Source organism: Sturnira hondurensis, unplaced genomic scaffold (genome assembly GCF_014824575.4).
Source record: "Sturnira hondurensis isolate 20B ecotype Veracruz unplaced genomic scaffold, ASM1482457v3 Scaffold0007865, whole genome shotgun sequence".
Taxonomy (NCBI): Eukaryota; Metazoa; Chordata; class Mammalia; order Chiroptera; family Phyllostomidae; genus Sturnira; species Sturnira hondurensis.
Window position 1 is genome coordinate 13,128,132 of NW_028080496.1, and position 25,547 is coordinate 13,153,678.

General features: G+C 48.5%; 12 non-coding genes and 3 pseudogenes across 12 annotated transcripts; all 15 read left to right on the plus strand.

Annotated features, from left to right (window-relative positions):
* The first annotated feature begins 2,993 nt into the window (after window positions 1-2,993).
* On the plus strand, window positions 2,994-3,087 carry LOC118992132 (small nucleolar RNA SNORD116). The gene has a single exon (XR_005067576.1). It is a non-coding gene; the product is annotated as a small nucleolar RNA SNORD116 (small nucleolar RNA).
* Window positions 3,088-3,644: 557 nt separating this feature from the next.
* On the plus strand, window positions 3,645-3,738 carry LOC118992136 (small nucleolar RNA SNORD116). The gene has a single exon (XR_005067580.1). It is a non-coding gene; the product is annotated as a small nucleolar RNA SNORD116 (small nucleolar RNA).
* A 2,354-nt stretch (window positions 3,739-6,092) lies between these two features.
* On the plus strand, window positions 6,093-6,185 carry LOC118992128 (small nucleolar RNA SNORD116). The gene has a single exon (XR_005067572.1). It is a non-coding gene; the product is annotated as a small nucleolar RNA SNORD116 (small nucleolar RNA).
* Window positions 6,186-8,118: 1,933 nt separating this feature from the next.
* LOC118992133 (small nucleolar RNA SNORD116) lies at window positions 8,119-8,212 on the plus strand. Its single transcript, XR_005067577.1, has one exon. It is a non-coding gene; the product is annotated as a small nucleolar RNA SNORD116 (small nucleolar RNA).
* Window positions 8,213-9,158: 946 nt separating this feature from the next.
* On the plus strand, window positions 9,159-9,251 carry LOC118992127 (small nucleolar RNA SNORD116). Its single transcript, XR_005067571.1, has one exon. It is a non-coding gene; the product is annotated as a small nucleolar RNA SNORD116 (small nucleolar RNA).
* Window positions 9,252-9,771: 520 nt separating this feature from the next.
* Window positions 9,772-9,865, plus strand: LOC118992134 (small nucleolar RNA SNORD116). The gene has a single exon (XR_005067578.1). It is a non-coding gene; the product is annotated as a small nucleolar RNA SNORD116 (small nucleolar RNA).
* A 2,434-nt stretch (window positions 9,866-12,299) lies between these two features.
* Window positions 12,300-12,393, plus strand: LOC118992130 (small nucleolar RNA SNORD116). The gene has a single exon (XR_005067574.1). It is a non-coding gene; the product is annotated as a small nucleolar RNA SNORD116 (small nucleolar RNA).
* A 520-nt stretch (window positions 12,394-12,913) lies between these two features.
* Window positions 12,914-13,006, plus strand: LOC118992129 (small nucleolar RNA SNORD116). The gene has a single exon (XR_005067573.1). It is a non-coding gene; the product is annotated as a small nucleolar RNA SNORD116 (small nucleolar RNA).
* A 2,232-nt stretch (window positions 13,007-15,238) lies between these two features.
* On the plus strand, window positions 15,239-15,332 carry LOC118992135 (small nucleolar RNA SNORD116). Its single transcript, XR_005067579.1, has one exon. It is a non-coding gene; the product is annotated as a small nucleolar RNA SNORD116 (small nucleolar RNA).
* Window positions 15,333-17,585: 2,253 nt separating this feature from the next.
* LOC118992126 (small nucleolar RNA SNORD116) lies at window positions 17,586-17,678 on the plus strand. The gene has a single exon (XR_005067570.1). It is a non-coding gene; the product is annotated as a small nucleolar RNA SNORD116 (small nucleolar RNA).
* Window positions 17,679-18,230: 552 nt separating this feature from the next.
* On the plus strand, window positions 18,231-18,332 carry LOC118992140 (uncharacterized; annotated as a pseudogene).
* Window positions 18,333-20,726: 2,394 nt separating this feature from the next.
* LOC118992139 (uncharacterized) lies at window positions 20,727-20,802 on the plus strand (annotated as a pseudogene).
* Window positions 20,803-21,602: 800 nt separating this feature from the next.
* On the plus strand, window positions 21,603-21,695 carry LOC118992131 (small nucleolar RNA SNORD116). The gene has a single exon (XR_005067575.1). It is a non-coding gene; the product is annotated as a small nucleolar RNA SNORD116 (small nucleolar RNA).
* Window positions 21,696-24,079: 2,384 nt separating this feature from the next.
* On the plus strand, window positions 24,080-24,173 carry LOC118992137 (small nucleolar RNA SNORD116). Its single transcript, XR_005067581.1, has one exon. It is a non-coding gene; the product is annotated as a small nucleolar RNA SNORD116 (small nucleolar RNA).
* A 559-nt stretch (window positions 24,174-24,732) lies between these two features.
* Window positions 24,733-24,817, plus strand: LOC118992138 (uncharacterized; annotated as a pseudogene).
* The last annotated feature ends 730 nt before the right edge of the window (window positions 24,818-25,547 follow it).

Sequence of the window (25,547 nt, forward strand, 5' to 3'; positions counted from 1 at the left end):
ATGCAGCATCCCGAAGTCTGTTCCTCCGTGGTGCTTTCCTGGAGGAGATGTGTCTTCATCAATGGGCCTTGCATGGTGAGTGTCTTCATCCTCATTTCTGAATTTTAAATTTTACTTTATATGTGTTTGTCGTAGACTGACATTATGTACAATTTAGGAAAATTGTTTCTTTTTTTTTTTTACAATTCCGTATTTCACTGTGATGTGCTTTTGCAAGAGTAAGCTCCATTTCCTTTTGGCATCTCTGGTCCACGTTGGAAAAAGAAGAGTTGTCTTGAGACACATGTAAAACAAACAAACACTAATGAAAACTGATGCACAAAAAAGAGGTTATAGGGAAATTTAGAATTTTGTGTCAGGCCGCATTCATAGTCATCCTGGGCCATATGCAGCCCTTCGGCCATGGGCTAGACACCCCTGCAATGAACTAATGATGGTGTCACAATGCTGACCCACATTTAAGGGAATCATATTCGGATATCTTGATCAGATCCATAACATTATTACAGATCATTGCTACATTTTTAAGATTTTGCTTTAATTAGCTCTTTGGATGTGGAAAATTATATGTTAAATTTAATCAGATCATTCTAAGGTCATGAAGATGTTAAATGATGAAGAACGAGAAAGTATTTTATTTTTTTTTCTGAATAAAACATTGTTCAACATTTACACTGTGTCGGCCTCACAAAGGTTATAATTTTGGGTTAATTAGGTGGAGAGGGAATGAATTTCATGTATGAAATATAATCATTATTTGTTGTTAAATCATTATTTGATGGAAACATTCATCAACAACAACAGTGGTCTCTCTGCTCCTTGGCTGCCTTATGCAGAAGGTCTTACCACCTGCGGATTGGTGTTTCATATTTTAGGAATAGATCAGTTGTTCTCTTGATGAAGTTATTCTTGTTGAAAGGGTTCATTATATATTATGGAAGCAAATTATTCTCTTTGTATAGGAGAATAATCTGAAATTTTTTCTGTATGTCAGCAGGTTGTATTTTCTGTGCATACTGGTGTCCATAAGACACAATATGTATAAATATTGATAAAGTAAATTTACATATATTTGTGTTAACTATTTATGATTGAGATATTTATTCTTTATATTCTAACCGTTTTTATGATGAACTGTGTGTTTATTTATCCTTTGTAATATAACCACAACAAGGAACGAGAATATGTTGAAGTCCCATGTTGCAATGGATGAAAAATTAAAATGTTTAAGACTGTGTTCCTTGAAGATACTTCAAAAGACTGTGCACATGATATTTGCCTGTATTTCATGAAGTTCTGGGCTCCAATCAAGAAGGTTACTTTGACAAGTTGTAATTGAACTTTGTTAGAAGTCAGCGTAATGAAGCCCAGAGGTGGACGAACACCAAGATGGCTGAATGGGGACATGTCCTGTTCTCATCACAGTTTTCTCTGGAACACGAAGTGCGTAAAACAACGAACTGGCACAAGTTAGGTATTGTCCATGACTGACTGTAACAGAGCCTGCCCTGAAGTAACTTTCCTAAGCATGCATGATTTCTCCGAACTTGACTGGTGGACATGACAAGCAAGGCTTATTATTGGCCAACAAAAGAAGACCTTTCTGTTATTTAATGACTGCAGGTGTTTGGACATCCTTGAAAAAAACTATGGTCCTGGGTGTGTACCATGCTTTGCGACGGCTCACCAAGTAAGCATCCCTTGGCCCTGGGTTCTGCCATTCCCTTGAAGTCTTCATAGTGCTGCTAGAAAGACTATAGGTGTGTCTCCAGTGGTATATGAGGGCTTCACTCCGACAGTAGATTGAGAGTTCCACTTGCTCTCTGGCTGGGATCTGGATTCTCAGGCTTCTGGAGAGCTGGGGTGTCATCGAGTTCCAAGGAGACCCGCTGAGCCTGCTGTCCTGAATTTCCCTGCATCGTGGAATATGTCCAGATGGGTGACAACTCCCTCCTGTATTTCACGGTCGCGGTGAGTAAAGTCCATAGATACTCCTCTGCTTGCTTTCTGTTCTGCTGAGGGTGTTTGAGTGAGTTAGGAGGAACATGTGCCTGGCCAGAAGTCACTTAAGATTCCTGAGGGTAACTTGGGCCCCGTGTCACTGTCAGTGTCCAGATTTACTTTGGTGGTGTGTTGTTTCTGTAGCCGGTGGGTTTCCATCAGAGAAGTTCACCTGCAGAGGCTGCAGGGAGACAATGTGCAGGGTGACATCAAACTCACAGTCAGGAGGGGCTGTGCCAAAATGGCTGTGAGTGGCAGATGAGCCAGCTGCAAAGGAGCCCGTACGCAACTTCTAGTCTCTTGAGGTCAGAATTAGATCCTGTCCTCAAAGGTTCCGTGTTTTGTTGGTCAGCAGCAGGGTGTGAGGCTAGAAATCTGTCCTAGGCTGTGCGTGTTCAGGAGCTGAGTCCTCTGTCAGAACCACTCACACACACACCTGTATAAACTGCCTGCCTCCTGGTGTGACACATGCCTTCGGTCACTGCTAAAGGGCAGAGGTGCATGACAGACAGGTGCCAGGCTTACCTGGGGGAAAGGTCAGTGTAAGGGTCATGTTACCTGAGAATCTAGGAGAGTTTCTCATATGATCATAGGATTTCTCTACACTTCCCAGGTGTGGTGGCCATGCAAGGTTCGCCATCAGCCGTGAAGAGACGACCTGCTTTTTTCCTTTGATGGCCGAAGCTATGTGGGAATCCTGGAAGGGGGTGCGACGCTGTGCACACCGTGGGTGCAGACTGTTCAGGAAGGTAAGCATTTCTCTGACCTGTGTTTTGTGATCTGCGTTAGGATTTCCTAGACCTACCTGTGGCAGCTTGTCCATGTGTCTCCAGCATTGTGGGGTTTTGCTCTCTAAGTGCCTGGACTGTCCTTTCCACTCAGTGGCTGGCATCTGTATGCTCCAGGCAGGTGTGGGACACTGAGGTCACTGGCTCACTAGGTGAGCCTCACAGCCAGCCTTGGTAACATGACCTTCATCCCAGAGTGTGCTCGGATCGATGATGACTCCCTCAAAATGCATTCCTTGGAAAAGCTGAACAAAATGAGTGAGAACTCCAACCGTCGTTCTCATCGGATCTGAGGTCCAGCACATGGAGGCCCAGGGCAGGCAGGAGAGGTGGACAGCTGCCTATTTGTCACTCTCTTTCATGTTCCACCTGCAGCCTCAGCTTATATAGCTGCTTGAATTATTGTGTATATGTTCAGTGTGTCAGTTTCTGAGTACATTTCTCAAATGTGCATGTGATTTCTCTATACTTCCCAGGTGGGGTGGCTGTGCAAACTTACCAGCATCCAGAAAGAGAGAACCTGTCTTTCTTTTGATGGGAAGAGGTGCTCGGGAGTTCTGGATGGAGTGCGGCCCCAGGTGTGCACCATGCATGTGGATCTCTTCAGAAGGTAAGATTGCCTGTGACTTGTATTCTCCTACTTGGAATAGGATTTCACAGACCCAACTGTGTCCCCCTGTCCACATGTCATTCAATGGCATGTGGTTTTTGCTCAAGGAGGTGACTGACTGTCCCTCTTTGTCAGTGGCTGGGATCTGCATGCTTCAGCCCAGTGTTGGATGCTGAGGTCATGATCTCAATAAGTGAGCCACCCAGCCGGACTTGGTAACACGTCCTGGATCCTAGAACGTGCTTGGATCGATGATGAGTCCCTCACAATGCATTCCTTGGAAAAGCTGAACAAAATGAGTGAGAACTCCAACCGTCGTTCTCATCGGATCTGAGGTCCAGCACATGGAGGGCCGGGGCAGGCACGAGTAGGGACAGCGGCCCCTCAGTCACATTCATACACACTCCACACAGGAGCTTCCTCACTTACTGTCTGTATTTTTAATTGGATTGTTTGGTGGTTTAATATGGATGGTATTTGGGTGTGTGGGCAGTCACTCTGTTTTCTTACGTAGCACACATTTTCGTTCCAACACACGTATGTGGGTACAGCATTGCTGTGGCATTGAGTTTTTGGCCTGGAAGTTTTCTCATCATGCTCTTCCTGGAGATGATGCAGGTCTTGGGGCTCTGCGTGAGGAGCCAAAGAGACAAAGCTTCTTTGATTTCTGATTAGAGTCCTAGTGCTTGCAGTTTGGGGAACCTGTTCTGGACTTTTGTCTCCGTGCAGAAATTTTTGCTAGGTTGGCGATGCAGGTGGGGACAGGGGGCTGATAGGCCCTGGTGTGATGTTGGCAGCTCCTGTAACTCAGCTGATTGCCCAACATGGCCACCCAGGGACTGTGCTTATGGCCCTAGGTCTGAAATGAAGTCGGAGTGGTGACCAGTGGCCTGGGGAGGACAGGTCATCCTGTGGTTCTAGGGCTTCCGTGGGTGGTACTGTCCCATTGTTGTTTCTACTGGCTTCATCATCCGCTCACAGGAACCTCTCAGGTTATGATGGGGTGGATTGCGTGGGTGTCGGTGGCACTTAGGAAAAGCAGGTGTTCCTGTCTGTGATAGTGTGTCTGACCTTTGTTCCATTACTGATTCAGTTTCGTAAAAGTGGCATCTGTGATTTTATTTCTAGTATCTTGGGTGTGGTCCAGTACCCCAATGCCCATTTGCGATTTGAGTTGCTCCCAGAACTTCTTTCTTTTTTTTCACCCTGGTAGATGGTTTCCCAGATCAAAGTGCTAGTCGGGAGAGTGCTGTTCACTTGCCTCAGGTGGGTGCCGAGTCCTATAGAGGGGTTGGGATTGATCATTTGATGCTAGCCTTTTGGAATGTCGGAGCTGGTGAGAGCCAGGATCCCCAGCACACAGCTGGGAACAGGTTTCTGCCTTGGGAAAAATAATTATGCATTGTGATTTCTTCCTCCTGTCTTTATGAATGGTGAATTGGAGCACTGTGAGGTCATAACCTTGAATCCCATGGGGCCATCATATGCAAGAAATGTTGATATCTTTACCACTCTGTTCCCTGCTGGTCACAGCTGCCCAGGGTGGCCCACTTTTGGGGTACTTGACATACAGCTGCAAGAAGGCTGCCTTTGACAACAAACCCTTAGTATTTTAATGTTTTTCAAATGTCAGAGCCTTCAATTCCCCTGTGTGGGAATGGCAGTCTCGGTGCAAACATGGCCTGGTTTCCATTGTCCTTGCTTCCTGTGTTCTTCCTGGCTCATGTCGGCCCATGGAGGGCTTTTGGCTCATTGTTCACAAACAGGTGACTTGGCTGAAGTCATTTGACCCCTCTCTCTGCACTTCGGCCTTAATAGCTGGTGTGCTCCCTGAATCAAATACGCTGTCAGTGGTCATTTTCTCTCCGGTCACTCTTCCCATCAAGTGTAGATCATGCAGGAGTATGCTCTGGGACTCAGTGTTCAAGTTGGCTTTCCCCACACCGTCATGAGCGTGAGGAGTGGTGTGCCCTTCACGTAGAAGGGACTGGATATGGCAGAGGGGCTCCTGGCATATGTTTGGAGCCCCTTTGGGTCAAAACGTTAGCTTACATTTTTGAAGGAATGGGTCTTCCTTCAGTGGCAGGCAGGGGTTGTGACTAGTGGTCAGTGCCCGGGGCTTGCTAGTTCAGATGAGGATGCTTCTGTCTGTGAGCACGTGCAGCAGATTTGCACACTGACCCACATGCATGGCATCACACAAGCCCCCAGTCATGTGTCAGGGACAGAAGTAGGTGACAAACACAAGGAGAACATGTCATGGATTAAATGTCCGAGGACCTGGGTACATTGCTCAGACACATGAATGTTCTGTCTACTTCTCAGGTGGAGCTGCAGCACGAGGTTCTTCATGAAGACCCAGTCTTGAAGACCTGTCTCTCCCTGGAAGACAGGTCACTGGGAGTCCCAGAGGAGGTGTGGCCCCGAGTGAGCGCTTGGCCTGCAGACCATTCAGGAAGGTAAGTGTTCCTCTAGTTTCAATTCAGCCATTACTTACCAAACTTTTCAGAGGTGGCTTGTTTGGTGTCTTCAGTGGCCCATAGGGTCCCCCTCCAAGCGTGATTGCGTGTTCCTCTTTCTCAGTGGATGGGATGTGGAACCTGTAGGCCACTGGAGGAGACTGAGGTGATTGACTCTCCCAGTGAAGTGCCCAACCGGCCTTGCTAAATTACCCCATGTATCATAACGTGCTTGGATCAATGATGACTTACTCAAATGCATTCCTTGGAAAGCTGAACAAAATGAGTGAGAACTCCACACCGTCGTTCTCATCGGATCTGAGGTCCAGCACATGGAGGGCCCAGGGCAGGCAGGAGAGAGGGACAGCTTCCCCTTGTTCACTCTCATGCACTCTCCATTCAAGGCATCAGCATTAGGGAGCCTCCTACTGACTGTGAGGAATTTTAAAATATTTTGTTGGGTGTTTATGATCAGTGGTGTGTATCTAGGCTTGTATTTTGTCAGCTAGCTCAGATTCTCATCCTGACAGTGCTGCAGTGTGGCTGTGGAGCAGGACTGTAGTGACCATGGCCTGGGTGTGTCATGAGCAAGGTCTTGCTTCAGATACAGCCCTTGGGGGTCTCTGAGTGGAGCTCAAGAGCTATAATTTCCAGGATTTCTCATGAGAGCTCCTGCCTTGGTCATTGGTGAGTCCGTTTTTCCAGTTGTCTAGTTGAGGACGTTGATCCGCCTTTAGGTTTGGAGGAAGGCCATAGCACCCATGAGGCCCTGGCGCTGCAGTTCAGCTTCTCCTATTTGGCTTGTCACCCAGTCTACTTGCCAGATGGCCAACCAGGGACTCAGCTGAGCCTGCAGCCTTGAAGTCAAGGCCGGGTGGTGGCTGATGGACCAGATGGAAATGGCAGGTTTGGAGATGACAGGTGGTAGAGTGGTCCCTGGGATGTGCTTTCTCTATGTGCTCCTGTGACATCTTCATTTTCAGCTTGTAGAGACATCTCAGGGCCTTGAGGGTGGACACTGTGGGTTCTGCGCCTACAGGCAGTGGTCAGGATTCCTGACTATGACAATGTTTCTTCGTGGGCTTACCATTTTTATCCAGGGATCATGGCATTGGGGTTGGTTTGCTAGTAGTTTTATGATCGTACAGTAGCTACCTGGCCACCTCTTGTTTCAGTGTCAGAGCCCTGAGTTCCTCTGGATGGGAAATGTCTCATTTCTGGGTGCAAATGTGGCCTAGTCCAATTGTGTCCCCCCTGTGAGTCCCAACAGGTGAAAATCACCAATACCCAGCCGGTTTCGATTTGTCCCACAGAGAGCCTTTGGCTCACGGTGTGGGATCGTGGCCCTTGCCTAAAGTCACTTGAACCCTCTCTTTGAACTTGGGCCTGTGAAGCCAGGGCTTCCCGATACCAGGCGTGTGGTGAGTGGTCCATTTTCTCTGCAGTTGCTGTGTCTCCATCAAGTGCAGGTCACTCATGAGTGTGTGCTGGATTGGGATCCGTGCACCGTCATCAGAGCTTTGTGAAGGACCGGTGTGCACTGTGGTTCCAAGAAAGTCGATATTGAAGAGGGAGTCTTTGGTGCATTTTAGAAATCCCTGAAGGACCGTTCACCAGTTTTGTACAGTTTTCTAAGAAACAAATGTTTTTTTTAGGGCAGGTGGGGGTTGTGGCTGGTGTCCTGGACACAGGGCAGCAGGAGGTTCAGACGAGGAGGCCTCTGTCTTTGCATAAATGCAGCATACGTACAGACTAACCTACATGCACAGTACCACAAAAAGCGTCTGTCTCCCGGCAGGGACAGAAGTAGGTGACAGTCCACACAAGGCCTGCTGAGAGGGGAGGATGAAATGAACTGGAACTGCTGTGGGTCTGAGACTGGAATGTGTTTCTTTCCACTTGTCAGGCAGAGCTGCTGTGCATGGTTCTTTCTCAGCCAAGAGGAGGAGACCGCTCTCTGTCTGAATGATTCAGCCTCCTGGGAGTGTGTCCACATCACACCTGGGTGTCCCTCAGGAAGGTAAGCATTCTTCTGCTCTGAGTTCAGCCATTGGCTTCTGCAGTTTTTAGAGCTGCTCCAGGTGGCTTGTTTGTCCCGAGTGGCATGTGAGGTCTCCCTCTAAGAGTGGGTTGACTGTCCACTTGATCAGTGTCTGGGACCTGGGTGCTCCAGGTTGTTGGAAGACTCTGAGGTTGTTACCTCTCCCAACAAGCCACCCCAAAACACCTGCTAAATGACGCAGTTTGACAAAATGTGCTTGGATCGATGATGACTCCTTCAAAATGCATTCCTTGGAAAAGCTGAACAAAATGAGTGAGAACTCCAACCGTCGTTCTCATCGGATCTGAGGTCCAGCACGTGGATGCCCCGCACAGGCAGCAGTGAGGGACAGCTGCCTTTCAGTCACACTCATGCATGCTCCACTCAGGGTCTCAACATCAGGGATCGTCCTAAGTTAGTGATAGGATTTTCATTGGACTAGTTGAGAATTTGTCATTGATGGATTTGGGGTGAGTGTCCTTATCTTGTCAGGAAGCACATACCCTATTTCTACAATCGTATATATGGGCTTCTGTAACAGCCCATTGGGACCATGCAGAGAGGTTCTTGGCACATTTTAGGATCTCTTTCAGCTCTAAAAGTTGCCATTTTTATGTATTTTAGTGAAATGGCCTTCTTTTGATGGCAGGGGGGACTCGTGGCCTATGATGAGTGCTATGACTTGTTCACCTAAGGTGGCCTCTGCCCACGAACACATGCAATACATTTATCAACCAACTTACATTCATGGCATATGATGCAAGCATTCAGGTGTCCATCAGGGACAGATGAGGTGACAGTTGCAAGGCCCATTGTGGGAAAGAGGATGACATAAATTGGACCTAGGCACATGACGCAAATGCACGTGTTTCTTTGTACTTTTTCAGGTGGAGCTGCAGTGCAAGGTTCTTCCTGATCAAGAAAGGACTTGTTTGTTCTTGGATGACCTAAGTCCCAGAGAGTTCCAGAGGAGGCGTGGCTCTGAGTGATCACCAGCTCTGGGCACCATTCAGGAATGTAAGTGTTCCTCTGCTCCAACTTCAGAGGTTAGCAGTCAGATTTCTTAGAGCTGCTCAAGGTGGCTTTGTTGAGTGCCTTGCATGCCATGTGTGGGGCCCCTGCAAGAGTGAACTGCGTGTCCCATTTGCTTAGTGGCTGGGATGTGGATCCTCCAGGCTTCATGGGGACACTGCAGTCACATTCACACGATGAGCCACTTGGCCAGGATTGCTAAATTTTTAACCCTCCAGAGTATGCTTGGATCGATGATGATTCCCTCAAATGCATTCCTTGGAAATCTGAACAAAATGAGTGAGAACTCCACACCGTCGTTCTCATCGGATCTGAGGTCCAGCACATGTAGCGCTCTGAGGGCTGGCAGGGAGGAGAGACAGTGGCCTCATTCATGCACCATCCAGGGCTTCAGTATTTGAGAACTTCCGTTCTCGTTGTATTTTCATTGTGTTAAGTTTCTGAGTACATTACTCAAATGTGCATGTTATTTATCTTTATTCCCAGGTCGGGTGGCCTTGCAAGGCTTGCCATCAGTGGTGAAGAGGTGACCTTTCTTTCCTTTGATGAAAGCTGTTTGGTAGTTGGAGGCATTGCATCTGTGGGTGTGCATCATACACGCGGATCCCTCAGGAAGGTAAGATTTCCTTTGATCCACAATCTGCATTTGATTCGGGATCGCACAGGCCTGGGACAGGCAGCTTGTCCAAATGGTCCCGGTGTTATGGTGGTTTTCACTCTAAGAGAATAGACTGTCCCTCCTGTCCAGTAACTGGTATGTGGATGCTCCAGGCCTCCAGATGCCTCTGAGGTCACTTGCTAACTAACTGAGCTTCCCAGGCTGCATCACCAAGCGTGCTCGGATCAATGATGACTCCCTCAAAATGCATTCCTTGGAAAAGCTGAACAAAATGAGTGAGAACTCCAACCGTCGTTCTCATCGGATCTGAGGTCCAGCACGTGGATGGCCAGAGCAGGCAGGAGAGGGGGACAGCTGCCCCTTGTTCACAATCATGCACACACCATGCAGGGCGTCAGCATCAGGGAGTCTCCAACTAACTCAGGATTTCCAAGGCATTTGTTGAGTGTGTGTGATTGATGATGTTAGATAAAATGCTCAGGCTTTCGATCTTTCAACTACCCCATATCCTGGTCCTGGCACTGTGTAGTGTGGCTGTGGCATGGGTTCACTGAGATCTCGACCTGCGTGTGTCATGTCTAGGGTCCTGTTTCAGATGAACTTCTGAGTGCTCGAGTGTGAAGCCAAAAGTTTGTCACTTCTGTGGCTTCTTTTTAGAGCTCTTGTCCTGGTCATTGGTGAGGCTGTCTTTACTGTTGTCTAGTTGAGAACATCTGAGCCACCATGGGATCAGGAGGAATGTCAAGGGAGGCTGTAGTTGGCTTTGTCTCTTATTCACCAGTTACTCAATTTCCATGCAAATGGGCCAGCCAGGGACTGTACTCACCACCCTCTATCCTTAAAATCAAGACCTCGGGGTGACTGATGACCCTGATAGTGGTGGGGAGGTCTTGGAGAGGACAGGTGGTAGTGTGGTTCCGTGTACTGTCTCCCTGTGCTCCTATGACACCTTTGTCATCAGATTCAGGGACCTTTCGGGCTCTCAATGGTGGAGACTGTGCATGCCTTAGAAGGCAGATGCCTCCATAGATTACTTCAGTCTGTGGTTTCTGACCTTTGTTCACTTAATGCTTATGTTGCAGTTCTTGGTGTCATTATTATTTGTCCTATTATTTTTGAATGGTTCCCTGCGGTTATGGTGCCACTTGGCCATCTCTGGTTGATTGGCTTAGCCACTGTTTTTTTCATCCTTTGTCCCCTGGTAGAGAGCAATTCAGAAGGTCAACATTCTCTTTGCTTGCCAAAGGTGTGTTCCCTTTTCTCAGAGCGACTGAGGGGTGGGTACCATTTGGGCCCAGCCTGTTGGCATGGTGGAGCCTGTGAGCACCAGCATGCCTAGCGCTAAGCTGTGAAATAGATTTCAGATCATGTGCAATATACATTGTCTAGTGTAGTTGTGTATGTCTCTGTTAACAGTGCATTGGAGATCATCACGTCAGGGGCAGAGCTCCCATGTGCAATGAGACGTCATAACCTTGACTCTCATGGAATTGCCATAGGCAGTGTACTAATCTTCATAACTTTTTCTCTTTGCTGGTCCCTGCCACCCAGGGCACCCTGGCATTCAAGGCTCCATTGAGAGTGTTGCCCTGCCCGCAGAAACATGCCCTTTACCAAGGTTCCCTTAACATTTAACCTTGCCTTGAACGTCAGAGCCCTGAATTTCTCTTGGTGGGAAATGTCTGGTCTCTGGAGAGAATATGGCATAGTGTTGTATGTGCTGGCTCCCTGAGTCACAGTGGGTGACAACCCTGAGTACACCTGTCATATTATATTGTCCTTTTGAGGGCCTTTGGTGCGCTTTGTTCACGAACAGGTCCCTCACCTCTAGTCATTGGGCCTTCATAGGTACTCGGGCTCTTGTAGGTGGTGTGCTCTTGGTGGTCTTACGTTTGGAGGGTCTCTATTTCCATCAAGTTCATGTCCCCTGTGGCAGTTCACTTGCAACAAAGTGCAGTTTCATGTGCACTGTCGAGTATAGCATGTACAGGCATGGCACGTGCAGTTTTGTTCAGAAGGAGTGGATATGGCATTGAAGTACTTGGCCTATTTTAGGGTCCTAATAGGGCCAGAGTTTCCCTCTTTCATGTTAAAATAGATCTTCCTTCAATGGCAGGCAGGAAATGTGGATAGCAGTCTGCCAGGGTTCACTGTTACACTGGTTCAGATAAGGAGGTGTCTGTCGATGAATACATGAAACAGATTGGAAGACTGAACCACACACATGGTACTACACACACCTTACATTATACCTTGGGGATAGAAGTGTGTGACAGATGCAAGCCCTGCTAAAGGGGTGAGGCTGTCATTGATTAATGTTCTGAGGACCCCTGGGTATATCATTCAAACGCATGTGTTCTCCCCACTTTTCAGGCAAAGCTGCAGTGCAAGGTTCTTCACTGGCCCAGAAACGCAGGTCTCTCTTTCTGTGAATGAACGACATCCCCCGAGGGTCCCCGAGGAGGTGTGGCCTTGACTGTGCCCTGGGCCTGGATATTAACTATGAAGGTAAGTTTTATTCTGTTCCATGTCGCCTTACTAGGTTTTAAATTTCTTAGAGCTGCCTGAGGTGGCTTGTTTGGGTGTCCTGAATTACATGTGGGGCATCCCTCCACTAGTGACTGTCTTCTTTGTTGCTCAGTGGCTGGGATCTGGATCTTGCAAGCTGTTGGAGGAAGCTGAGCTCATGGCTCACTTCCTGAGCCCTATTGCCGGCCTTGTTAAATTTCCAATATCCCAGAGTGTGCTTGGATCGATGATGACTTCCTCACAATGCATTCCTTGGAAATCTGAACAAAATGAGTGAGAACTCCACACCGTCGTTCTCATCGGATCTGAGGTCCAGCACATGTAGCGCTCTGAGGGCTGGCAGGGAGGAGAGACAGTGGCCTCATTCATGCACCATCCAGGGCTTCAGTATTTGAGAACTTCCGTTCTCGTTGTATTTTCATTGTGTTAAGTTTCTGAGTACATTACTCAAATGTGCATGTTATTTATCTTTATTCCCAGGTCGGGTGGCCTTGCAAGGCTTGCCATCAGTGGCGAAGAGGTGACCTTTCTTTCCTTTGATGAAAGCTGTTTGGTAGTTGGAGGCATTGCATCTGTGGGTGTGCATCATACACGCGGATCCCTCAGGAAGGTAAGATTTCCTTTGATCCACAATCTGCATTTGATTCGGGATCGCACAGGCCTGGGACAGGCAGCTTGTCCAAATGGTCCCGGTGTTATGGTGGTTTTCACTCTAAGAGAATAGACTGTCCCTCCTGTCCAGTAACTGGTATGTGGATGCTCCAGGCCTCCAGATGACTCTGAGGTCACTTGCTAACTAACTGAGCTTCCCAGGCTGCATCACCAAGCGTGCTCGGATCAATGATGATTCCCTCAAATGCATTCCTTGGAAATCTGAACAAAATGAGTGAGAACTCCACACCGTCGTTCTCATCGGATCTGAGGTCCAGCACTTGGAGGGCCCAGGAACAGTTAGAGTGAGGGACAGCTTGCATTTCACCACACACTGTTGCAAGCATCATGCATTTTTTGGCTTTGGAGTACATCCTTGTGAGGCTCAGTGGGTTCTCATCAATTTTTGGGTGTCCATGAATGCAGCCTTCTTGTTTGAATGTCCAGTCTTTGTTAATGTGGTAGTCTTCTACAATTTTAGTCCTAGGAGTTAGGGAGAGTGGCAATGGCCTTGGCCTAGTTAACTCGTTTCCCAGATATGTATTGGCCAGGATTTTCTTAAGGATTACCTCCTAAATGTCCTGATGTTGGTGCTGAAGAACAGAGTCCTTTGCTTTCAATGAGCACCCCAGGCGTTTTTACTTCCCGAAGGTGTTTGTTTGCAGCTATTTGCAGATAATAAGGCTTCAACGCTGCTCTTCGGTCCTCCTGTTTGTAACATACTCACTATGCCCCCGTGCATGGTGGTCCCCTGTGGAGTGGGCTGTGTTCCAAACACTGACAGGAAGATTCTGGTTTCTTGTCTTTTTAATATTTTTAGTTGTTAATTTTGTGGAGGAAGGAGAAGAAAGATATCGATTTGTTTTTCCATTTACTGATGCATTCATTGGTTGATTCCTGTCTGTGCACTGATTGCGGATTGAACCTGTAACTTTGGTGTGTCAGGATGACACTCTAATCAACTGAGATGCCTGGCCAGTGTGTCTCTGTAGTTTTTGGTTCCATGTCCAGCAAGGGTAGGTCACCTGTTGGAGAGATCCGTGTGTGATTCAATGAAATGGACTGTCTGCGTTTGCTTAGTTGGAGTCATTAGCTTCCCAGGGGTGTTTCTAGGCCCTGACCAGGATGCCAATTGCTGTCTGCACAGGACAACTAGGACACTTGTGTGTGACGCAGTGGTGCAGACAGAATGTCTGTATTTCCGAGGAGGGCACCCATGGTTTTCTTTGTAGCACCCTGGGGAGGTCCTGTAGCTTTTTACAGCTGGCAAGTTGGCCCCTATGTCACACCGCATAGTCAAACATTCCCCATTGACCCTTTCCGCAAGAAGGCCTGGTGGTCTTCAGGTCAATGGACTTCTCCTGGGCGGCTCGAATTTCCTGCTATTGCAGTCTTATATTTTTTTCCCATTGTGTAGATTTTTTCCTGGAAGTCTATGGCCTTCGCACATAGTGGGAGCGTTGTCTGTCAAGTGCTCCACCAGGGACTAATGAGTCCTTTGAAAAAGGGCCCCTTTTGTTTCAGGGGGAAGGTGTTTTTTATTTCAGTTCCTCCTGCTGCCTTCATGAATGAAACCATTAACCTTTGTCCAGGTCAGTTTTTTTACTATGTTCAAGGGCTGCCGGGTCACTTGCTGAGTGCCAGGTTGTGTACTTGTGAAAAAGCAAAATCTTTATGGCTTTGCTCCTTGGGAGACTACTTCCGTGGGGTACAGTTGGTAGTACCACATGGGGGGGGTGGCATGGCGGATGGCATATCCACAGTCAGGAAGAGGTGTAGGGATTATCAGTGTGACTTGTTTCCGAGTGGCTGCGATGGAGGCGTTTCTGTAGTAGTGTAGAATTTTCTCAATTAGGGCTTGCTGGTCATGTTAGGGTTCTGGGCCCAAGGCATATTCTCTCAAGAGCTGAATTCTTTCTCAGGACCACGTGCACACATACACCTGCGAATCTACCTGCCTTTGGGTGTCACACATACCTGCAGTCACTCATAGGGACAGAGGTCCGTGACAGATGTCCAGATTACCTGGGGGGAAACGTGGGTAAGCATCTCAGTAAATGAGGATCTGAGTACCTTTCTCAAATGTGCATCTGATTTCTCTATACTTCCCAGGTGGAGTAGCTGTGCAAGGCTTGCCATCAGCCATGAAGACACGACCTTCCTTTCCTGGGATGAGCAGTGCTCTGCAAGCAGTCGTAGAGGAGTGTGTCACTGGGAGTGCGCTTTGTGGGCCTGGATCGCTCAGCAAGGTAAGAATTCATTCCTTCGCTCTACATTCTACGATTTGCCTCGGCATGTTAAAAGCGTGACAGAGGCATCCTATCCACATGTCACCCAGTGGCAGGTGGCTTTTGCTCAGTAGTGGATTGCGAGCATCTCTTGCTCACGGGCTGGCACCTGGATGCTCCAGGCCTAGGGTGTGATGCTCATGTCATGCTGATGTCATGATCCTCCTGAGTAAGCCACCAAGATGGCCCTGCCAAGATTTTGTCCTAGAAAAACGTGCTTGGATCGATGATGAGTCCCTCAAAATGCATTCCTTGGAAAAGCTGAACAAAATGAGTGAGAACTCCAACCGTCGTTCTCATCGGATCTGAGGTCCAGCACATGGAGGGCCAGGGAAAGCAGGACAGAGGGACAGTTGCCTCGTGGTCACTCATGCACACTCCACCACACATGGCTTCCAACTCTGATCCTCGTACTGAGTATTAGAATTTCACATCTCTGGTTGGGTGTTTGATTGATGGATTTTTATCATTGGCCAGGCATTGAGTCTTTTGAACAAGCACATTTTGTAATAATGACAGTATGCAGTGTGGCTTTGACACCATAGCCTGGATGTGTTCCGTTGGGGCTCCTGCTTCTGATGTAGCCTTTGGGGGGTCTCTGTGGAGGAGCTGAAGGGCAGAGGCCTGCATGATTTCTCTCTAGATATCTGGTTGTGGCAACCTGGATACTTGCTCTTGTGCTGAGCTCTGCGGGGATCTTGGGGCCCCTGTGGGGATGGCAGCGGGGACAGCAGGTCAGGTAGATCATAGTGCTGTGTCGGCAGTTCCTCTGCTTCAGCGTCTCATCAACACGCCAGGTTGCCAGTCGTGGAGCACGCTGTTCATGCAGCTCAAATCAAGATGTGGTGGTGGCTGACAGTCTAGATAGGAGCAGAAGGTGTTGCAGAGGACACGTCATAGTGTCGCTCCATAGGTTTTCCATGGGACTTCCTGTCTCCTTGTGTTTTCATCGAAGTCATTGTAGTTCAGGGATCTCTCAGGACTTTGAGGTGGTATAAGGTTGGTTTTTCTAAGCAAAGGATTAGTTTATTTTAATGTGACACTGTGGTTTCTGACCTTAGTTTAGTGACACTTCATTCCACCATAGTGGTATCTGTGGTTTTGTTTCATAGTTTATTGAAAGAGGTCCCCTCGCCCATGGATGACATCAGCCATTCTTGACTTGAATGGGTTGTCCAACATTCCTCTTTGTCCTTTTCCCTTTTTGACAGGGAATTTCTTGGGTCACCATTCTACCTGGGAGGTGCCACATTCTTGGCACTGTTGCCTCCCACTGTGTTCAGAGGGTTCAGACTCCCCAGTTGCATTCTGTGGGCGTGGCAGGGAGTGTGCACACCAAGGGACCCGGTGCACAGCCTCGGACATATTTCTGCACTGGAAGTGCTCCCGTGTCTTTGTTCGTAACATGTGTGTTGCCTTTAGTTCTCTGTGCCGTCTTGTGGGTGGAGGAGTGGAGCTCCGGGAGCTCCCAGGTCCTGCTCCCAGGTTGAGGGTTTGGTTTCACTTTGGTCCCATGGGGTCAACAAGTGCAGTGTCCCCGCAGTGAATTTGCCTCTTTTGAGTGGGTTATTGCTCTGAGTTGTGTGGTGAAGATCACGGATATCCCTCAGGTTTCTTCGTGTCCACGGAGGGCATTTGGTTTAGTTTGCAGCAACAGGAGCCAGGTCTGAGTTCACTGGGCCGCCACCTTAAATGATGACAGGGTCCTTTTGACCTGTATTGCCTGTGCATGTTCGGCCAGCTTCTGTGTTGTTGCTTTGTGTGTTCTGTGGTCATTATGTGTCCATCATATTCGCTTCCCTTTTGAGAGTCTTTACGTATGAAATGTCAGTATAGACGTCCCATGAAAAAGTACCTTTGGATTGGGTGTGCTTTGCTGAGAAGGAGAGTTCGTGACGAAGGACCCACCTCCTTGGCTCGTGGCAGAGGCCCCAGGAGGGCAGCTTGTGTTGTTTTCTTATTATTGGGAGTCAGGGCACATGGCCTGTGATCTCGGCCTAGGGCTTGCTCTTTCCATTGAGGAGGCCTCTGCCCACACACACGCAACATACCTGCAGACTTACCTACACACGACTTCAGTCATTCCTCAGGGAAAGGACTAGGTGACAGTCACATGCTAGTTCCACAAAATGGCGAGGGTGATATGCACTGATTACCTGAAAACCTTTATTTATTTCTCAAACATGTGCATGTTTTCTGTCCACTTCTCAGGTGGAGTCACAGTGCAGGGTTTTTCCTCAGCCAGTAAAACAAGTTCTTTCTGGCCCTGGATGACAAGGTTCCCACAAGTCCAAGCAGCTGTGTTGCCGTGCATACGTACTGCATCTGGGGATCCCTCGGGGAGGTAGGTGTTCCTCTGCTCCATGTCCAGCGTCTGCTCTCCAATATCCCAGAGCTGACAGAGTCAAGTCATTTTGTTTTCCCCAGTGGCATGAGGTGCAAGTGACCCTGTTGCTAAGTGCCTTGGATCTTGATCCTTGTGGCAACTGGAGGGATGTGAAATCCTGGGCTCACCCAGTTAGTTGACAGTTGGTCCTGCTCAATTTTCTACCATCCAGAGCGTGCTTGGATCGATGATGACTCCCTCAAATGCATTCCTTGGAAAGCTGAACAAAATGAGTGAGAACTCCACACCGTCGTTCTCATCGGATCTGAGGTCCAGCACGTGGATGGCCAGGGCAGGGAGGAGGGGAGACAGTGGCCCCTCTGTCCACCCTGGGTGTCAGCGTTTCAGAACCTCCAGTGTCACTGTTGTATTTTGATTGTGTTAGTTGCCGAATGTTTTCCTCAAACACGCATGTGCTTTCTGTATACTTACCAGGTCCGGTGGCCATGCAAGGCTTGTTGTCAGCCTTGAAGAGACAACCTGCCTTTCCTTTAATGACTGGAGGTGGTCGACAGTCCTGTAGGAAGTGTGTCCCTGGGTGTGCCTCAGACACATGGATCCCTCACGAAGGTAAGATTTCCCCTAACCCTTGTTTTGTCCTTCTATTTATTATTTAACCATCTCCCTAGAGTGGCGGGGTGTCCTGACGTCCCTGGTTTCACACAGGGACTTGCTCTGAGATTAGAGTGACTGTCTCTCTTGCTCAGTGACGCAGATGGGCCTGCTTCACACTCCTTAAGGGCTTTGAGATCACTGGTTTACCCATTGGCCTATCTGGCTTGCTTGGCCTGCCTTCCTGTATTTTCCTGCATACTCAAGCATGCTCAGATCGATGATGACCCCCTCACAATGCATTCCTTGGAAAAGCTGAACAACGATGTGTATGTGTAAGAATTCCACACCATCGTTCTCATTGGATATGAAGTTCAGTATGTAGAGGCCTAGGACAGGCAGGAAAGAGGGACAGCGGCCCCTCGGTCACGTTTATGGACGCTCCAATCAGGGCCTCAGCATCAAGGAGCCTCCTAAGACTGCCTGTATTTTCTGTTTTTAGTCTGGTTATTATTGGTGGTATTTGGGTGAATGTTCATTTTGTCTTGTCACCTTGCACATATTTGTCGTTCTGAGAGTGGTGTTGTGTGGCGGTCGCACAGAACCACTGAGAGCAAGGCCTGTGTGTGTCCTGCCCAGCATCTAGTTTTAGATTCAGCCCTGCAAGGTCTGTGTGCTGATTGGAAGCACAAAAACTTATTTAGTTCATGATTAGCGTTTCATTCCTGACAAAGTGCCAGTCCTGACACAGTGTGACCCTGCTTTTTTGCCTTCTGACAGGTGAGATAATTTGGTGGTTTGGGGACTGACACAGAGGGATGATCAGGCCACAGTATGCTTCTCTAGTGTAACTACTTGCCTATTACCCTCGTGCCAGGTCTGAAATGAAGTCACTCTGGTGGGTGATGGCCTAGTCAGAAAGAGAGGTCCTGAAGAGAACAGGTTGCAGTATCTTCTGTGGAATGTATTTCCTCTTTGTTGGCAACTGATGTTAACCAGTGCAGAGTAGTGATGTCAGTATTTTTTCCAGCACATTTGAATATTTCCAGTGACCTGTCGTGCTCAACATCCCCACAATGAGCTCAGTCGGTTGGCCAACATACCCTCGTTCTTTTTTTGTTGACTTGGAGCTGTCCAGATTAGAGTCATGCCTCAGAGGTTCCTACCTTCTTGGCTGTGTTTTCTCCCTTTTTGTTCATCTGAATTGAAATTTTAGGGTGGAAGCCTCTGGATAGGGCATTAGATGTGGCCATGGTACAGACTGTGGGTAGGTCAGTGCCTGGGTGTGGCAGCTAATGTGGGCACTGAGATCCCAGGCCCTTTGTTTTGATTGTATTTCTACCCTGAAAACGTCCAACTGCTCTTGTTTAGTGGGAGCTGCAGCCTTTTAGTTCTTGTCCTGTACTTGTGGCTGACCGCCTGTACTCTGGAGCTCTACGATGTCGTCGATGGTGGTGCCGTGCTGATGAGAGGTCATACTGCGTATTCCACGGTGTGGACATTTGCAGTGTCTCTGAATGCGACTGTATCCCTGTTTCAGATGGGGTTTGATTCTGATCATCTTGGGTGTAATCCCACGAGTCCCCTGGCAGGAGCATCCAACCTTTTTGTGTCCCTGGGCCACACTTGGAAGAAAAAGCGTTGCTCCCAGCAACATTAATTATGCACTCAATAACGAAACTAATGAGTAAATAAAAGGTTTTACGTAAGTTCAGTTTTATGTTGGGCTATGTTCATAGCCATCCTTGATTACTTGTGGCCCACTGGCCGTGGGTTGGATGTCCCAGCACTTCAAAGGGTCCGTTTCTCACGCTGCAGATACTGGTTAATTCGCCCGGGGAACTGCCTGGGGTGATGTCTTTTTTCCTCTTGTCATTATGAAGGTCTACTTTTTCCTGCTGTTGGCATGAAGCAGTATCGGTTTTGGTGTTCGTGGTCACTGTGTTTCTAGCATGTGACCTTCATGTGTGAGTGCTTCTGGGGCCCACTCGTCCAAACTGAGTGCACATCCTAAGTTCCTAAGACACACATGTTGCCCTGGTGTGCTATTTGTGTTCAGAAGGAGTCGTTGGGAGACGTGTCCCAGGCCTAGTTAGCAAGTCCCATGAGGTCAGACTTTTTACTTTTTCTGAGCAATGGGTCCTCCTCTGGTGGGAGGCAGCACATGTGTCCAGTGATTTGATTACAGGGCTCGAGTGCTCAGTGGAAGAGGCCTCTGTCCATGAACACATGCAGTATGTTTGCAGACCAACGCATGGTGGGATACCTATCTTCAATCGTGGGTGAGGGACAGAAGTGCGTGATGATCAGAAGCAAGGCCCATAAAGGGGGAGAGTATGACATGGATATTCTTGGAGCATCTGGGTAAATTTCTGAAGTGCACATATGATTTCTGTCCCCTTGTCAGGTCAGTGCAAGGTTCTTCTTCATGAAAGAAAAGACGTCCATCTCCTCGAATTATTTAGGTCCCCAGGTGTCCCAGAGGAGGTGTGGCCCTGACTGAACAGAAAGCCTGGGCTTCATGGAGGAAGGTAAGCATTCCTCTGTGTTTAACATGACCTTTTGGAGTTTTTAGAGCTGCCCAAGGTGGCTTGTTTGGGTGTCCTGGATGGCTTATGGGGTTCCCCTCCAAGAGAGGACTACATGTCCCTCTTTCTCAATTGCTAGGGTCCAAATCTTCAGGCTGCTAGGGGACTCTGAGGTCATTGGATCACCCCTAAGAACCACCCAGCATTCCTTGGTGAAGTTCCCAGAATGTTGGAATGTGCTCGGATCGATGATGACTCCTTCAAATGCATTCCTTGGAAATCTGAACAAAATGAGCGGATTTGTATTTCCAGGGGTCCCGGAGTTCTGCTCCCTGTGGTTCATCTGTGACAGCTTGTACACAGTGGTTAGGTTGACACCACAGTCATGGTCAGCAAGAGGGTTTGTGACCAATCACTCTGATGTGTTCAAGAGGGGCTGTGAGAGGAGTCTGTAGACCACTTTACAAGGGCTTGGATGTGAGATTTTGCAGCCTTCCATTTGAAAATCCATATTTTTCCCTTGAGAGCAGGGCCTGAATCTAGGGTCGTGGCTCTGGCAAAGCTTGTCTAGATACAGAGTCCTCTGTCAGGATCATAGGCACGCACACCTGCACACCTGCACACTTCCCATAGTTTGGTGTTACATACACTTGGAGTTATTTCTGAGGGACAGGGGTGCATGACAGACAGGTATAAGGCTTACCTGGGGAAAGGTGGGCTTGGATCTTACCTGACATCGTGGATGGGTTACTCAAACATACAAGTGATTTCTCTACACTTTGCAGGTGGGGTGGCCATGCGAGGCTCGCAGTCAGCTGTGAGGAGATGACTTTTTCTTTCCTTCGATGACCACAGCTCTATGGGAGTCCTGGAGGGAGCGTGACCCTGAGTGCCCCATGTGTGCAGATTCCTCAGAAAGGTAAGCTTTCCTCTGTGCGAGCTCGTGACCATCACTTCACATTCAGCAGACCTGCTAGACACAGTCTATCTGTTTGCCCCGTGGTTTTTGTCCAAGAGTGGATTGATTCTCCACTGCTCTGGGGGTCTCAGATCATTGTCTTACATGGTGGTCCACCCAGCGCTCCCTGGTCAGTTTCACAGCATCCCAGATCGTGCTCGGATCGATGATGACTCCCTCAAAATGCATTCCTTGGAAGCTGAACAAAATGAGTGAGAACTCCACACCGTCGTTCTCATCGGATCTGAGGTCCAGCACGTAGAGGGCCCCAGGAACCTTCAGCATGAGGGACAGCTGCCCCCCTGTCACATTTCTGCACACACCACCAAGTGTGTCAGCTTTGATCACTTTCCCTTTGAGACTGAGTGTCAGTGGCTGGGTGTCTGTGAATCAAGGGTTCTGTTTTGAACACCCAGGGTTTGTTGGCATGGTGGCTTTTTACTCACTCAGTCCTAATAGGTGAAGAGTGTGGTGTTGCTGTGTGCCCGGTGAGCTCATGCTGTGGGTCTGTGTTGGCCAGGCCCCTCCCTGAAGGTATAGATCTGACCATCTGTGATTTGGTGCCAAAGACCCTGAGCTCCCATTGGCTCCTGATTAGGTCCCTAGGCTTGGGGGCTGCAGATACTGTTCTTGTCTTAGGCTTGCCGAATATAGTATTGAATGCCCCCTATTTTCTGGTTAATTACCAATGATTAGGCCTCCTGCTTTTGTTGGAAGTGCCAACTTTGTGTGGAATTGCATGGACCACCGCTTGCCCGTAGAGATGGGCTGTGCTCTGTTCCATGCTCTGCCCTGACTGGGTAGGAAGGGGAGTCACCAGGAGCACAGGTGAGACTGTGGGTCCATGGGCTTCTCTGGGATGTAGTGTCTCTGATTGCTCCAGCATTCACTCTGGGTTCCCAGGACTTTCCTTCTGTCCTAATGGCACTTCTCATGGCTGTGTCCCAAGGAAGGTTCATTGCCAGTGCAGAAGGCACTGTAGTGGGGGAAAGAGGTTCTCTTTTTATGTCCAGTCCAGAGTCATGTCACTCTGTGGGTTGCCTTAAGGAGGTTCAGTGTCTGAGGATTGCCAACTTTTCCGCCTGTTCTGTGTAGGCAAACACTGTTTTTGACACTGCTCTGTTGAAGCCCTGAGATTTTAAGGCCAAGTACTTTTCCGTGGAGGGTTCTGATTTTTCTGGAAAAGGTGTCTTACACCTCCTTGAGGTGGTTTAGATCTTCCAAGGAAGGCTGTGGCCATGGCAGAGATGTGTTGTAGGCTGCTGTGTATTGGTCTGCCTCCTTGGAAGAGGCCTGTGTCTTTTCAATAGGAGATGTGTTTTAATTCAGTTTGTCTACTCTTCTTTGAGAATGGTATATTTCAACTTCATCAGGTTTTTTGTGGAATTAATAGCTGGTACATCACTCGCAGGTTTAATCTCCAGTCTCTGACACTCACCGCACCATCCTGGGGTGTAGTGACTGGCTCCTTCTCAGGGGATGTGCCTAGCTGTCATGGGACGTTCCTGTGGTCAAGGCAGGCAAAAGTTCAATGATTCCTTGGAGGTTTGGGTTTCGAATCTTTATGGATAGGGAAATGCCCTGTTCTCAGGTGTTAGTGCCCTAGTTTCAGATGTACATCACCACAGGTCATGGCAGGGGGGGGAAAGGAGTCATTCCTCTGTGGTACCTGCGTATTCAGGTGTGGAGTTAGGTTAGTTGGCTCAAAGCTTCACCTGTTGGCTCAAAGCTTCACCTGGCATGAACTCTTTTGGCCACTTAGGACTTAGGCCACTCACACTAGGTGCCACTGCTGTCTCTTTGTCAAGTGTTGTTTACTGATGGTAGCTTATGGGAACGTAGTGTCCAGTTGACATGACATCCACAAGAAGAAAGAAGAGTGTGTGTCCAATCACTGTGATGTGTTCAGACGGAGCGGCTGTGAGAGAGGGAAGCTCTTGACTATTTCAGAAGGACCTGCAGGACAGGATTTAAAACCTGTCTTTGAAGACCACTGTCTTCTGTTTTTGAACAAAAGCAGGGCAGGAGGCTAGGTATCTGGGTGTCAGGTGTACTTGTTCAGAAGCTACATTCTTTCTCAGGACCATATGCGTGCACACTTATACACCTAACTCCTTCCATCATGGTGTCATATGCCTAAAGTCACTCAAGGGACAGAGGTGTATGACAGGGAGATGCAATGTTAACTTCCAGTGGGATGGTATCTTGTACCTTAGAATGTGAGTATTTTCCTAAAGTTTGTGACTTCTCTACACTCTCAGGTGGAGCTGTCGTGCAAGACTCACAGTCACCATGAAGAGACCGCCATGTCGTTGTTTGATGAAGGGAGGTGTTTGGGTGTCCTGGAGGAGCTGTGCACCACACCTGTCGGGTGCTCAGGGTGATCAGAAAGGTAGGCGTGTTTGTCTGCCTTGTTCTTTCCTTCGCTTGAGGGATTTTTCCATGTGCTGCAGGCAGCCTGTGTGCGTGTCCTCAGGGGTATTTAGGTTTCTGCTCTACAAATCGATGGACTGTCCCTCTTTCTCAGTGCCTGGGATCTGGGTTCTCCAAGCTGCTTTGGGATGCTGAGGCGACTGGCTCAGTAGGTGGGCTGCCCAGGATGCGTTTCCTAAGTGTCCTGTGTCCCACAACGTGCTTGGATCGATGATGAGTCCATCACAATGCATTCCTTGGAAAAGCTGAACAAAATGAGTGAGAACTCCAACCGTCGTTCTCATCGGATCTGAGGTCCAGCACGTGGAGCCCCAGAGCAGGCAGGAGAGAGGGACAGCGGCCCCTCAGTCACATTCATGCATGCTCCACCCTGGGCATCAGCATTTCAGAACTTACGGTCCTACTGTTGTATTTTCATTGTATTAATTGCTGAGTACATTTCTCACATGTGCATGTGATTTCTGTACACTTGCTAGGTGCTATTGCTGTGAGAGGCTCGACATCAGCCACGAGGACAGGAAAAATTTTTTCTTTGCTGACTGGAGGTGCTCAGGAGTCCTGGAGGGAGCGTTTCTCTGGGTGTGCGTCTTATACGATGGATCCCCCTGGAAGGTAAGATTTTCTCTGCCCCGCATTTTACCTTGGTATTTCCTATTTAATAGACTTGCTAGAGTGCTGGCATGTTCACACATCCCCAGTGGCGTGCAGGGATTTGCTTTGAGAAGGGAGACTGTTCCTCTTGCTCAGTGTTTGAGATCTGCCTTATTCATGCTCCTGCAGGGCTCTGAAGTCACTGCTTTGCCCACTGGCCTGGCTCTCCTCCCTTCCTACATTTCCCTGCATCCTAGAGTGTCCTCGGATCAAAGATCACCCGCTCATGATGCATTCCTTGGAAAAGCTGAGCAAAATGAGTGAGAACTCCGTCATTCTCATCTGACGTCCAGCAAGTGGTAGGCTTAGGGCAGCCACAGGTGAGGGACAGCTGCCCCTTGGTCGCACTCATGCACATACTACCCAGAAAGCCAGCGACAGAGAGCTTCGTACTGTACCTGAGGAGTTTTATGTCTCTAGTTGTTTATTATGATCGATGAATTTTGGTGAATGGTCGGTCATTTAGTTGTTAAACTAGCTCAGTGTGGCTGTTTCACAGGCCCTTTGAGACCATGGGTTACATATATCTTGGGCTTGCTCTTCATTCCCCTGGAGCCCTTGGGGGTCTCTGGTAGATCCAAAAGGCAGAGGCCTCCCTGATTTCTCACTAGATCCCTGTCCCTGGCATCTGGGTGCTTGTTTTTCCCTGTGGTCTGAAGGCAATAACCGAGCAACCATGGGATTTGGGGTGTGGGCACAGGGGCAGTTTGACCATTGTGCTGGAGTTGGCAGCTCCTCTACTCCAGTTTTTCCCCAGTCCACATGCCAAGTGGCCACCTGTGTACTGTGTTGTGGATACAGTTGTGAAGTAAGGAGTTGATGGCAGCTAATGGCCTTGACTGGAATATCGGGGCATTAGGAAGACAGGTCTTAACTCTGGTTCTGGGGTCATGCATGACATGGACATCCATCCCCAGTATTTCTACTGTCACTGGCTTTCTGGGACATGAGCATCTGAAAGGGACATTTGTGGGCTTCCTGTAGGGCACCATCTGTGATGAGACCGTGGTACTGTGGCTTC